General features: G+C 39.4%; 1 protein-coding gene and 1 long non-coding RNA gene across 2 annotated transcripts in view; one reads left to right on the top strand and one right to left on the bottom strand.

Moving 5' to 3' along the window:
- Window positions 1-14,107, top strand: part of LOC308393841 (NACHT, LRR and PYD domains-containing protein 12-like) — a 317,425-nt gene that overhangs the window by 281,477 nt on the left and 21,841 nt on the right. The window lies entirely within an intron of this gene.
- LOC308394565 lies at window positions 9,583-14,080 on the bottom strand. Its single transcript, XR_013971239.1, has 3 exons — window positions 13,577-14,080; window positions 12,274-12,325; window positions 9,583-10,254 (listed from the first exon to the last, which is right to left on the bottom strand). It is a non-coding gene; the product is annotated as an uncharacterized lncRNA (long non-coding RNA).

Genomic DNA, 14,107 nt, shown 5'->3' with positions numbered 1-14,107 from the left:
TCTTGCCTTTCACGACCACTTCTGTTTGAACTTGTGCCAGAGGACGTGTTTCAGGATTTGGTGTTTGGGGTTTTTTGAGGTCATTTTCCGATCTTTGCAAAACTGTTATATTTGGGCTCACGACCACTTCCATCTGTGCTTCTGCCATTTTATATGCGTGTGCTTCAGCGTCTGCTTCTGCGTCTCTGTGTCTTCCTTATCTTGGTTTTAAGAAACAGGTTGTTTTGTAGTTCTGCCACCAAAGAGTTGCTGCAGTTGACTGAATTTCTCCTTCCAATGACAGAATGTGATGACATCACAAGCTTTGTGCCTTTGATGACATCACAGGCTTTGTGCCTTTGATTCTGTGATTGGATAATTTGAAAATAAAATGTCCACAAATGTACTTTAAAAAAAAGTAATATAATATAAAATAATGTGTTTTCCCGATATCTGATTTTTAGCACTATGTATGCATTGGTCAACTTTCAGATCTATGAAGTTCAGCTCAGTTATCTATGTTTTCATTTTTAGTTTCCATTTGCATTTAGATGCACGGCCGATTCTCTGATGTGTGATCTGTTTCTACCTGTGCTGATGCTAGCAGGACTAAAGCTGATCAAGCAGCAGTAAATATGTGAAGCAAGGCTGAAGGATACACTCATAAAATGAACAGAATCATAAGAATATAACAGCACGAGCACTGCAAATGCAACTAAACCATGTTGACATCAAATGGTATGTTATTTGAAATCTATATGAAATAATGACACATCTATGTTTTCCATTTTTTTTTATTTATTAATTTTATTTTTTCCACAGTTGTGTAAATCAGTCTGTCTGTGGACTGCCAGCCAACACATCCACAACACCAACAACTCAGACAGCACAAAGCCTTTTAAGTTGGCGAGGCGTGATAGCAAATGCAGCGCAGGTACATCCATCTCACCTGCAGCAGCATCGCAGACCACGCCCCCCCTCCACACCACTCTTTCCTCACAGTTGCTCGCCATCGTTGCGCTCAGAGGGTAGAAGGTCCCGATCGAAGTGCACAGGTAACTTCCCTTCACATTTCACGACAATGATCCTGTTGGTGAGAAGCCTGCCTTCATACTGGCAGCTGGGTTTCCTGGCTCCCTGATGCTTTAGCTTACATTTAATTATGCGAAACGTTGCGGTACTATACGTCATGCCGCTATTTTCATCGTACCTCCCATCACCTCTACAAATGGATTTGACCTTTGCTGGAATGCTGAGGATGAATGTGTTGGTTTCCTTACAACTGTTGTCAATTTTGTAGATATTCCTATTTGATATTTCTGTGTTACACAGCTTTTCAGTCATCTTAGCATCTACATGCTGTCTTCTAAACTTTTCATAAGGTGTTTCTTCAGGTCGGTGCTCGCTTGGTTGAAAATTGTTCACTTTGGAAAATCCGGAAGCAAAGAGCAGCACGAGCATCATGCAGACAAACAGTGTCTTCATCGTCTCCTGGAGAAGAAAACACATGGACGTTTTTCCACATTAAGAATTTGGCAGATACATCCTTTTGGATCCTGAAGCTCAGTAAGTCGTCTTTGTGAGCTGCAAACACACACGACAAGAGGACTGATAGACCTTTTTCTTTAAATGAAAGAAGTAGTTTTATTTATAGTTTTCTTTTTTATTTATTTATAATCATATATATGACTTTGTTCTCTGTTTATTTTTTATTTTTCAACTGCTAGGACGATTTCTAAATATCCTGAACAAGCCTGATCTGGACGGCTCCTGGAAGCAGATTCAGGCGTGATGATGTCATTTTCAACTGGAAAAAGAAGCTTTGAAAAGCTGAAGTAGTTTAAATGTTTAGATATTTAACCTTGTTGTATTACTTTATATTTTATATTCATCGTATTAAGACATCAAGATATTTGTTTTTGCCTTAAAATTTTGTGTTTTAATTTATACTTTTTGTTATTATTTTTTTTAATTTTGTCATTTTGCCTTTTTTACTTGATGTGATTTGGATAAATATATATTTATATCTACAGATATATTGAGAGAGTTTTTCTCTGGGTTTCACAAGCCCATTTTATAGATAAAAGTCCAGGTCATAATAGATCCGGTTCATTAAGAACAAAGTTTAAATCCGATTTAATATAAATGCCTTTCTACACTCAGTTATTCTTTCCTGTCATATGTTTCAGTGTGCTCTGTAGTAACAATGACACACTGCAAAATAAAAATAAAACAGAACTCAAGACACTATGGATTTTCCTCCAATTCGTATCTGTTTGTGTAATTTATAGGATTTTTTTATTTCAAGCTTTTCCAAATGAAGACACTCACCTTTTTTTTCCTTTACTAATGATGATGATTAACCTGCAGTGGTTCAGGTATAAGTTGGTTGTCTGGAACAGCAGGTGATGAAGATGTGGTGAAGGGTCTGTGGTTAATGTATATAGTGGGTTCATTACATAACTGGATAGGCAACATCTGACAGTCAGTTTAAATAAGATCTTGTTGTATTTGAACACAAATCAGCAAAAACAGGTCTCTCACCGTGCAAATATACAGCTTACGTAAGTTTAGTATGCTCACCGAATGCAGTGTTTAGTGTAGCAGCAGAATTATGACAGTTTATGGAGATGTTCAACGTGAGCCTGCTGCCCAGCTTTAAAAGGAAAATCATTTTAAATGATACATAATAAGTTCTTACCAAAAGAGGAATGCAGACGGAGATGAGCAGAGATCTCTTCTGCAGTTCAGATGCTGCTGTGAGTTCTAGTTCACTTCTGTCACAGAGGAACAAAGTGTGTTTGGATCTGGACACTTTGATTTTTATACTTCTGATCAGCACCACCTCAAATAATCCTTTGCATCCACACCTACATCACTGGCCCACCACTTCTAGGAAACTTTAACACTTCCCTGCTTGTGACTCAGAAAGATAATGCAAATATGATGACCACTGACCACAAGAACCTGCATGTAGATGCAGCCTGTTTTTCCACATCTGGCTTTAGAAAAAAAATTAATGCACAAACAAATAGATTTAAAATAAAAAGATGTGTTGGTATATTTTGACCTTTCAAATAAACTATTAACACTTCTTTTTTCCCCTTTTTAAGTATAATTTTTGGCAAATAAAGTGAGTGTTTTGACCATTTGCAGTTAAAATGTTGAACAATCTTTTTATTTTTGTTTTACTACCAGTTGGTTGTAATAATTTCATATGAGGATTTAAATGGATGTATAACAAAACAAAGGATAAAAGTATATATAAAAGTATATTTAATGAAGCTGATCGAACAACAGTGCAATATGGCATGATGACAGTGTTTGCAATTTTGGCAGGAGAACAAAAGATAAATATTATAAAATACAAGACATGAAAATCTCAGAGGTCAGGGGTCGGGGGCCCAGGAAGTCTGACCCGCAGATTCCAGGTCTGACTTCGAGTACATAAAATATCATCTTTCTTGTGGGGAAGGAGCCTGAGTTAGAGCAGGAAGTTACACCATATTGATATTGTTGGGGTAGCCTCAATGCCAGTGTTGGACTCTCCAGTTTCCTTGAAGGAGGTTTGACTTTGTGCCATCGTTGGCTGGACTCTGTGCTCATTGATATCCCCGTATCAGTGAGTTAAGACACCATGCATTTATTTTCTGTGTGGCACACAACAAGAAAACAAGCCAAGAGAGAACACATCAGCCTCCAATGACAGTTTATTAAAAGGTTTATTGGAGGTTATTTGTTGTGTTATTGAACCTGTGTGCTAATGAAAGAGTGTCCTTAATAAACGTACTCCATAAGGAAGTGTGTTCACAAGTGCACAGAACACATTAGGGCACAGGTCAGTGATCGATTTTACAGTTGTATTGTCAGATCGATGGACACTTTCGGATACTTGGATATTCAGGTGATTAGAGGAGCAGAGATGATCAGCTGATCAGGATTTGGTGGTGTGTTGGATCAGGTGGTGGAGAGATACAGGACAGGCCTGACATACACAAACGTATAGTGAAGGTGCAGAGGCTCAGATCTGTGACATCGTCCCAGCTCAGTGTCCATATTTAGATGTAACAGTGCTATAGACTTTACCTGACAACTTGTATGAGTAATGTTTTCATCTCAGGCATGTAAATTTCATTTGTGAATATATTTTTAATACTTGTACAACAGATTTTTTTGAGTGTTAAATAGAAATTATATGCTGAAACTGAAGTGATGGGTCGCACTCTTTAGTTCACCCCTGCTCTCGAAACAATGTAGGTGGTCCAGTTAACATATTTACATTTTTTCATTTGCTGTTTCACTTGCAAAATATTTCCAGTGTGACATTTGATCAGGTCTTGTAAACCTTGTCGTTAACCAAGCAGTCACTCCCAGGCTGCTGTGCTGATCACCGGATCTTAACTTCATTGTCACAGTGCACTCAGAACAAAACAGCCATGCAGAGATATGAGTCACAGTGACATTAAAACTGATGAAGACCGTCGTCGTTAGAACCAGCAAACTGAACGAACTAAAAAAGATCATCTAAATTCAACTGGTCTAAAATATCAGGATCTCAGTGTTAAGTCCATATTTTTGAAGTAGAAGCTTTTACTGGTTTTACTTAAGAAAAAGAAATAATAAGGAATTGTTTTGGAATTTGTCCAGGTTAACAGATGAAATCATGTTCAGTGCTTTGTCCTGTCAGTAAACACAGATTCTTTATTTGCACTGAATGGGACAGCATATAATTTCACTGCTTTTGGCGTAATGACAATAAAAGATAGTTTCAAAGTCTGACCTGCAAAGCCCGTCCACCCAGTATCCTCCTCAGTCCTGCTGGTTGCATGATTGCTGTAGAAGTGCTAAACTACTGTGACCTGATTAATTGAACTGAGCTCACACTGCAATAACTAATCAGTGAGGTGGTAGTTTAAGTACTTCATTACCAAAATGTATAAATGAAGTACATCAGAAGATGTTGGGGAAGAAGCACTTCACCGGGTGGGCCTGGACCCCCGAGGCCTGTCCCTGTGCCGACCTCGTCTGAGTCTAATAGATTTATAAGATAGAGCTCATCAGAAGACTAAGATATGAATATAAACATGATATTTGTCAGTTTAATTTAATGTTAAGTTGAACTGGAGTTAACCAGAATCCTTTACTCTTCCAACTCCTCTACTTTGTCTAACAGTTAGCTTAGCTTAGCCTAGCCAAGTTTTCTTTGCAAAATTGCTAATTGCATGGTTTCAAATTGCAGTTTTGATTTTAAGTGGACTAATTGTTCAGACCTGCTCTGGGGCCTGTCTGAAGTATTAAATTGACATATATTTGTCTCAACACCTACGCAGGAGAACTTTTTTGTAAGTGTGAAATGGAAAATAGAAGAAGAAGTAGAGATGTGGGTGTTCCTATTTACATGTTTTTATTTTCTGTTTCTTTAGCCAAACATGTTATTTGATCAGAGCACCTGCCTGTACACCTGCTGTTAACCAAGCAGTTATTTTCAAGCTGCTACACTGATCACAAAGTCAGGACATATGAATGACAGGAAGTGTCCAGTGTCACGTACCGATATTAATGACAACAATGATGGGGCAAAGCAACATATGAACATTTATTACGATATCCTGATAAATGTAATGCAGCGGGATAACTTCTACAGTTATTATGTTAGTGATGATGCCTCTTTGCTTTTCATTTATTCACAGCTTTGTGGCGTATGATGGAGTGTCAGGGCCACATTAAGATGATAACCTGCCACGGCTGCAGTACCCTCTACAACACGGCTTGTGTCGATGATTTAGTGAAGCAAACTGATCAGCTGTCTCATTGTGTCTTTTCTGTGTTTGGTTTTGTGTTTTCAATGAACTGAAAGCCCTCTTTAATGCACGAGGGTGTGACCATCCACATTCTCTCATCTGTCCAGTGTCAGCCATTCATTTTGTGCAAATGGTCAAGTCTTCCAAGTGTGCGTGCTTTTCCTTCAGCGTCTGTGTTACTCGCGTCCAGCAGATGGCAGTGTTTCACTGTCTGACGGCTGTCTGAAGCTTCAGCTGGATTATCCGTTTGCTATGTTTGCCATGTTACAGTGGGGAGGAAAAACTCATTTTTAACAGGAATATCTAGACATGAGTGATTACTGCAGTGGGGCACTATCTGTGCTATCTATAAGAAATGTTAGCAACAATAAAACTCTGAGGATCAGGGCTCCATTTCACTCCAGTGTTCAGTGGCATTTTAAAAGAGTGAATACCGACGCTGAATGTCTTTGTAAAGCAAAAGCACTTTGTTAGCCTTTACAGAGCAAAGCTATGGATCAATGTGCAGTGAAGAAAAATCGAGGTGGCCAGTCTGTCCTTTCCTAACCAATCACAGAGCTCCTTACATTGCACCATGTGGCTAATTTGTGTTTTACTGATATTGCTGGGCTGCTGTCAATCATTTTGTCTTTATATTACAACAGAGCATTGACCTTTAACCTGTTTAATTCATACTGAGTATTTAAAAAAAATGTATTGTCATAATAAATTGTGCCTCACTGAAACACCATTTTGCATTAGCCTCTATCACCTGACTTGTCACTGATGATATCACTGCATGAGCAGGCGAGCGGTAGCGGCGGGGGGGTGTAGGTGAAGCTCGTGAAGAACAAAATTCTGTACGAGCGGACGCAGTGAGTCCAATAACCAGGGGTAACTGGAAATAAGGTGTTGTAGGCTGGCTTCCACAGTGTAAAGAGACACTTCTCCCTCATGCTCTAACAGCTGGTAAATCAATTTAGAAGCAGAGTCGATAACGGCCTCCTGAAGCTCCCTAGGTGGGGTAACTGCCGCTGGATCCATATCTGGCTGGTCCGTACTGTCACGGCGGGTGAGGAGAGCCGTGTGAAAATAATAAATGAGGATCCAATCGCAGGCAGTAGTGGAGAAGTGAAGGTGGTTTATTGAACACAAAAATAAATATGGACAAACAGCAAATGGAGCACGAAGTAAACTAGACTGGAAACAACTAAACTACAGAGCACAAACACACGGGTGCGACATGGTGGACACACAGACTGACCAGCAACTACAATGACAGAGGACACGACTTAAATACACAGAGAAACACAGGGGAATTACACACAGGTGGTGGACACAGCTGGGAATAATCACCAAGACGAGACAGAGGTCAAACTGAACACACTCACATGAGACGCAGACCTTCACAATAAAACAGGAACAAGAAACCATCACACTAAGACGCAGACTCGACATAGAGAGAGAGACAGAAAATGACACATGGAACTAAACTAAACCTGCAAAAACATGACAACTCAAAATACTGGGTCAAACTGACCCAGAACCGTGACAGACTTTCTATAATGTTTTGCTTGAGCATGTCCTGCTTTTCTGTAATGTTATTTCTACAGCCTCTTATTTCTAACCTCTTGTGTACCTCTTTTCAACCACTGGGAGGCGCTACAGCTTCATTCCTTTCACACTAAGGCAGCGGTAGGGAACTCCAGGCCTCGAGGGCCGGTGTCCCTGCAGGTTTTAGACGTTCCCTACCCCTGCACTAAGGCCTTTGAAATCTTCATTAACACTGAGCTTGAAATTTCTATCAGTCGAATGCAAAGGAGTCCTGTGGTTGTAGGACAGAGGTAGGGAACGTTAATCTGCCATCATTTAGATTATATGACAACAACCTTCAAATCTGAAGTCTCAGAAATCTGCTTCATGTACAAGTTCCTCCAATAATCAGGGCTAATATCACCAAATTGTACATAAACAGACTTTTACATGTTAAATATTTCTCAAATATGGGGGAAAAACAATATAAAATACTATATTATTAACAAAATATCTTAAGATACAGCTACAAATTGCTTGAAACATTTGCAATGAAATATATAAAACAGCTTTATTGTCAGTGAGGACAAAGTTATAGTGATGCTGTGCTGGAGTGTTCAAAAGAAGACAGAGACATGAAGTATAAATATTGTATAATATTAAATATAAGAAGGAACAAAGTTATAAAAACATTAATAATTGAAATCTGCAACAATATTCACATAAAGTGTAAAATACAGAGTTAACTGTTTAATAGGTAAAGTTTAGGTCTTGCAGTCGAACAATGATCCCAAACACAGCAGCAAATCTACAGCAGAATAGCTGAAAAGCAAAGTGCAGACCTCAACCTGGGACATTCAGAGAGCTGTGCTTAAATAAATGCCCACAAAGCTCAAAGAACTGAAGCAACGTTGTAATGAAGAGTGGGCCAACATTCCTCCACAACAATATGAGAGACTGATAAAGTCAAGCAGAAAACAATTAGCTCACATTTGTGCTGCTAGAAGTGTTTCTAGTTATTCACAGGACTGTAGTTTGAATTTAAAGAAATGTGAAAGTGCACTGAAATTAACATAAAGTTATTGCAATTTTTAAAAAAAATCAAGAAATCTAAGAGGAAGAAACAATGTAAACCACACAATTGTTTTCCTTATATTCTCCACACGGCAATGCACATAACAGACATAAAATATTTGCATTTATCAATAGAAAATATACAATTTTTCCATAGTCATAGCCAGGCCCGATTACTGCCAAACCTGTGCTGAATCAATCACTTAAACAGGACCTGTCTGACAAAGTAGAGTAGACCAAAAGATCCTCAAAAACTACACATCATGGCGCAATCCAAGGAAATTCAGAAGCAAATAAGAAACAAAGTAATTGAGATCTCTCAGTCTGGAGATGCAACGTCAAGACGAACAGAATCCAGTTTCTGGGATCCTGAAGGAGAATGTCTGGCCATCTGTTCACGACCACAAGCTGAAGTGCACTTGATCCAAAGCACACCAACAAGTCCACCTCTAAACAGCTTAAGTAAAACAAAAGAAAGACTTTGGAATGGCTTAGCCAAAGTTCATACGTGAATCTGATTGAGGTGCTGTGACCTTGGAAAGGTGGTTCATACTCAAAAACCCTCCAGTGTGGCTGAATTACAACAATTTTGCAAAGATGAGTGGGCAGAAATTCTTCCAGCACCTCGTAAAGGACTCATTGCCAGTTATCCCAAACGCTTTATTGCAGATGTTTCTACTCAGGGTGGCCCAACCAGTTATTAGGTTTAGGGGGCAATCACTTTTTCCACACAGGGCCATAATAATGGCCGCCTTAATAATAAATGCCTTGATTTAGGAACTACTTTTAATGTTTACTTGTGCTATTTTGCAAAAAATAAAATCTCTGCAAAAACATCAAAACTGCTGACCATCTGACCTCAATATGAAATTATTAATCTTTTGACCAAAAACATTTAGATTTGTAAAAATAAAGAAACCATAGAGGAACAAACAATGTTGTTTGCTACGTTCTAACATGGCAATCTAAATAACAGTAATGCAAACATATATATTTATCAATAAAAACAGATCGCCTTTTCACTGTTACAAAAGTCAAGTACATCAATGTTTGTTCAGCTTTCATAAATGTAAGTTTATAAGTACATAGTACATTTTTTGGTCCAACTTCTTTTAATACATGCAACACATTTCAGAACATTTGGGACAGAGACAACAAAAGACTGGAAATACTTTGTAAAAATCTGGTGAAACATTTTAAAGCCAGTGGGATTAAATGGGAAACATAAAATTTAATACTAGACAAAGACCGATTGAATCATGAAGCAAAGAATTAATAACTAAATCACAAGTAGAAAATGTTAAGCAGATATTATTGGATAGATTTTGGTGTAGAAAAAAATGACAAGAAATGAAAAATGAAAGTTATCTGGTCTTTTTCTTTAAAGAGTAGCCTACTGCAGAGCAGCTACACTGACAAACACCATCATCACCAATACTGCAGCTAATACAATGATCCAGGAGGAAACTTGAAAAAGCAGGAAAAATGTGACACTGATCAAAATGAATACATCAATTATTGATCAAAGAGAAAATGCATACTAGCACAATGCATTGTTATTGCATCTCAGTTTCTCACCATCACTGATAATCTGACGTCTGCTGGACCTCAGGAATCGTCTCCATCACCTCTCTGTGAGGAGCAGAGAGCACTCGTGCTGCACATCCCACCTGTGTGCTGTGTTTACGTGAACCTGAGAGCACAGCTGTAGTGGTGACAGTGAATGTAGCGTTGGTGTTGGACACACTGACAGTGTTGTACTGTGAGAAGCTGAGGTGTTGTTGTGAGAGTGTTACAGTGGGAGCAGGTCGACCAGTGGCTGAACAGGAAACAACCCACTCTTCAGCAGAGTTTGACTCTCTGACATCAACAACAGGTTCATGCAGCTCTGTGAAGGATCAGGAGATATAAAATAAGGAGCATATTGTTAAAGATACATTGACTTCTAACACATGTAACGCATGAAGGTAAAATTTCTTACCATAAGGATGTGTTACACGATTTATAAACCCCAGTTTGTTAATTATTTGTTCATTATTCTTAACTATATACTTAATTTTTTAAAAATTAAGTGTTTTTGGTCAAATGGAATTTCTTTTTGGGTAATTTTAGCCCCTTTTAGCCCTCTGCCAAAATGTTTTAACCTTTCTGTCTCTAACAGTAAAACATCGTTCCTTTATCTTCTGTGTCTGGTGTGTTGGTCAGGATTAGCTAGCTTGGCAAAAAGTTCACATTAAACAAAGTGTGTTACTGTGAGGTGTGTGTTCGTACTATGAGTCACAGCTCGAGTTTTCTTGCGGGTGAAGGTTTTTCACCTCGCTGTCATTCTTGCATAAAAGTGTTTGACCCCTTCAGGAAAAAAAACGAAATTTGGGATTATTTTTTGTTTTGTTCATTGTGTGTATTTGTTTCTACTTTTTACTTTTTCTTTTACTGTGTACAGCACTTTGGTCAACCTGTGTTGTTTTTAGACATGGTTATTGATTGATTGATTGATTGATTGATTGATTGATTGATTGATTGATTGATTGATTGATATGTCTTTGATTAAAATACAGCCTACTCCACATCCTCCAAGTTACAGAGAAGAGGAACCATCTGGGGTGAACTTGTGCACTTGGTATTGGCTGTCATGGTCCCTGTGCCTCTCCGGCTCGCTCATGTTGGCCACAGGTTTGTTTTGTTTTCTCTCCTGCTTCCCTGGGTGGAGCTCATTGTGGGCTCTCACCCTTGGCCCACGTATCTGCGGTGATTTCTACACCTGTTGCTGATCAGGCGGCGTCCCCCTTGCCTATTTAACGCTGCGGCACGGAGTATTCGGCACTGGAACGTTGAACCTCCCATGTTCGTGCTCTCAGCTCTCCTAAGACAAACTCTCTCAGTGTTGTGTGGCGTATTGATCTAATTGGACTCTTTGTGTTTAGATCTCCCCGGAACTGGTGGCGGACCCTGACCTGTGATCCCTGTGTGTGTCAACATAAGTGGAAATTGGAGCGAGAGTGGCTGTGGAGAAGCGAGTGTGCGTAAGAAGAGGAGTGGCGGAGTTTGGGCCGAGTGGAGAGCGAGTGTGGATTCCTTCCCCTGGAGCCCTGAAGCCCTGCCCCATTCACTGTATATACACATCACTGTGGTTTCCCTTCTGTGTTAATAAATTGTCAACCCTTTGCTTGCCAGAACGCTGCCTGCGTCTGAATCCATCTGTTAGCCCTGACATTGGATACCTGGAAATCAGTGAAGGGACCATTAATGCTTCAACTTGTACACAGGTTTGAGAGCAACCACCCAAAAGCTTCTGCTAATAAACACTAGTCTGTGTTTGTGATGCAAATGTTTCTGGCTGTGTTCACAAACATTTAGTAAGGTGAGTGAGGAATATTAATACTTATTATTAGATCATTAGCAGACTGTAGAACTTGACTGCACGCCAAGGTGGCAGTTCAGCCATTTGATTCATGTTGCAGCAGCTCATGAGTGAATGAACATCGTGCAATAAAAGTACTTCTAGAAGTACATTTTTGCAAAAACGGACATTGTGGAGGAATGTAGGGAAGACACGAGGGAGCCCGATATTTTACTCAAACGTTAATCGCTGCATCACACAACTGAACATTCAAAGCGCCAAAACCTAACCCTCTCACTTCCCGTTACACTGGGTACGAGTGGAGCTACCTGGTGGTATGTACTTACATTTATTTAAATTTACTTGAGTAGGGTAGAGTCATGCTAATGACCTAATAATTTTATTCAGGTGTGTTGCAGCAGAGATACATTTCAAAGCTTCAGGACGCTGGCTCTCAAGGCCTGGAGTTTGACACCCCTGCTTTACACAAAGATGGGTTAAATCACAGTGCAAAGAATGAATGAATAAATGAAATATAAACAATAAATAATTATTAAATAGTCTTACACATCAATGTCATTGGTTGACTTTTGAAGTATTTGAATCCTTATTGGGTTCCCTGAGTGACAGAAGGATTAAAACACTTTAAAATCAGTACTGAAAATATGTGCAGACATTACTGGATAGATTTAGGGTCAGAATCAATAAATCACTATCATGTTAAACACTCTTAGAGTTCAAACCTTCCTAGAAACATAAGTCCAGTATCATGGAATGAAACCTGAAGGTGCATTTGAGGGTGCAAAACGTTTCGTCGGCATTGTTGTGTTTGTTTGGGAGAAAACGTACAAACACACAGTGCAGCACTTCAGAGTTACACTGCTAGCGATCGAAGATTTATGTAAATTCGACAAGCTAAACGCATTCTGTACTGTACAGCAGGAGTCCCCAACCTTTTTGCACCACAGACCACTTTAATGTCAGACGATATTTTCAGGGAACGACCTTTAAGGTGTCGCGGATAAATACAACAAAAGAATAAAAAAAAGAAACTGTGATGTTTTGTAAATATAATAATAAACGTGACTTGAGCTGTGCGCCAACAACAATGACAGTGACATCCTCCTCTCTGCTTTTTAATGCTCTCTGGTCACTATGGTAACGCGTAAATAGTTCTTTCAAAATAAGACACACAACTACAACCATACATTTCACACCGGAGGATCAACTCTCGCGGAACGGTACCAAAAGACTCACGGACCGGTCCGTGGGCCTATTAGGGACCGCTCCTGTACAGGAGACACTGGACTAGATTGATTGACAATGGTCTACAGCAATCAGAACGCACAACACGATGTACTGTAAAAAAAATAAATGAATCAGCGAAACAGCAAGTGTCACTTTTGGCCACGAACAATTTAGGGGAATTTTTATGAACAAACCCAGAGTGTTAAAAAAAACTTAAAACCATTTTTATTTCTCAGCAGCATCAATAGTAACAAAAACGCAATTTAGTTTCGCTGTCAAAGTCGATTTAACTGAAGTTACGTGTTTCCGGTTACTGTGGAGCTCCACAGTGGCTGCAGCCAGAAGCTGTTTCTACAGGATCCTGATGGACACTCAAAGCTTTTAGAAAATGTCCTCATTAGTTGTTTGCAGCAGAATATCAACCGATGTGAACCAAAACAACAAAAGTGCTCTGCACATGTGTGTGAGACTACAAATTCTAGAACCAGAACTGCTGATTTCATTACTCTGAACTTTTAAAGGCGGGTTTTGTATCTGAGAGCAGGGACACTTGCTGTGTTCAGTGTGACTCGTCTCTGCAGAAGGTCAGGGCTCTGATAGTTGCAGTTAGCGGGTGACTTACTGGGCAGGTGGCTCCTGAGTGTCTGTTGGAGTCAGGGTTCATTATGGTCCTGGTTGCTACTGGAAATAAAGAAACAAAAGGAGGGTGTGTTGTTCAGGAAGTACAGACTGTAGCTCAGCAGGTAGAATTACTAACTGGAAGGTTGGAGGTTTGATCCCTGGCTGCTCCAGTCTGCACGCCACGGTATCCTTGGGCAAGATGTGGAACCCCGACTTGCTCTCCGATGCATCCATCATAGTGTCATTGTTAGAAAAAGAAGTGCTTGTGTGAATGAAGCACGCTGTATAAAATGCTTTGACTGCTCATACAGAAAAGCAGCTCATAAGAACTGGTTCATTTTCCAGATAATTCCACTATTAAGACAACAGACATTTGGGAGGCTTTCTCTGAGAGTAACACTGAAAGTCTTGCTGCTCCTCCACAAAATGAACTTCAGATTAAAGACACAGCTCAGCTAAACACAACTCAAACTAATCTACACTATTTTTCTTTATTACGCAGCGTTTTTATAACTATTTCCAGGTGTTTCTA

The sequence above is a fragment of the Rhamphochromis sp. 'chilingali' genome (genome assembly GCF_963969265.1).
Source record: "Rhamphochromis sp. 'chilingali' genome assembly, chromosome: 1".
Classification (NCBI taxonomy): domain Eukaryota; kingdom Metazoa; phylum Chordata; class Actinopteri; order Cichliformes; family Cichlidae; genus Rhamphochromis; species Rhamphochromis sp. 'chilingali'.
The sequence above is the reverse complement of the archived record's forward strand: the minus strand, read 5'-3'. Positions and strand labels throughout refer to the sequence as shown.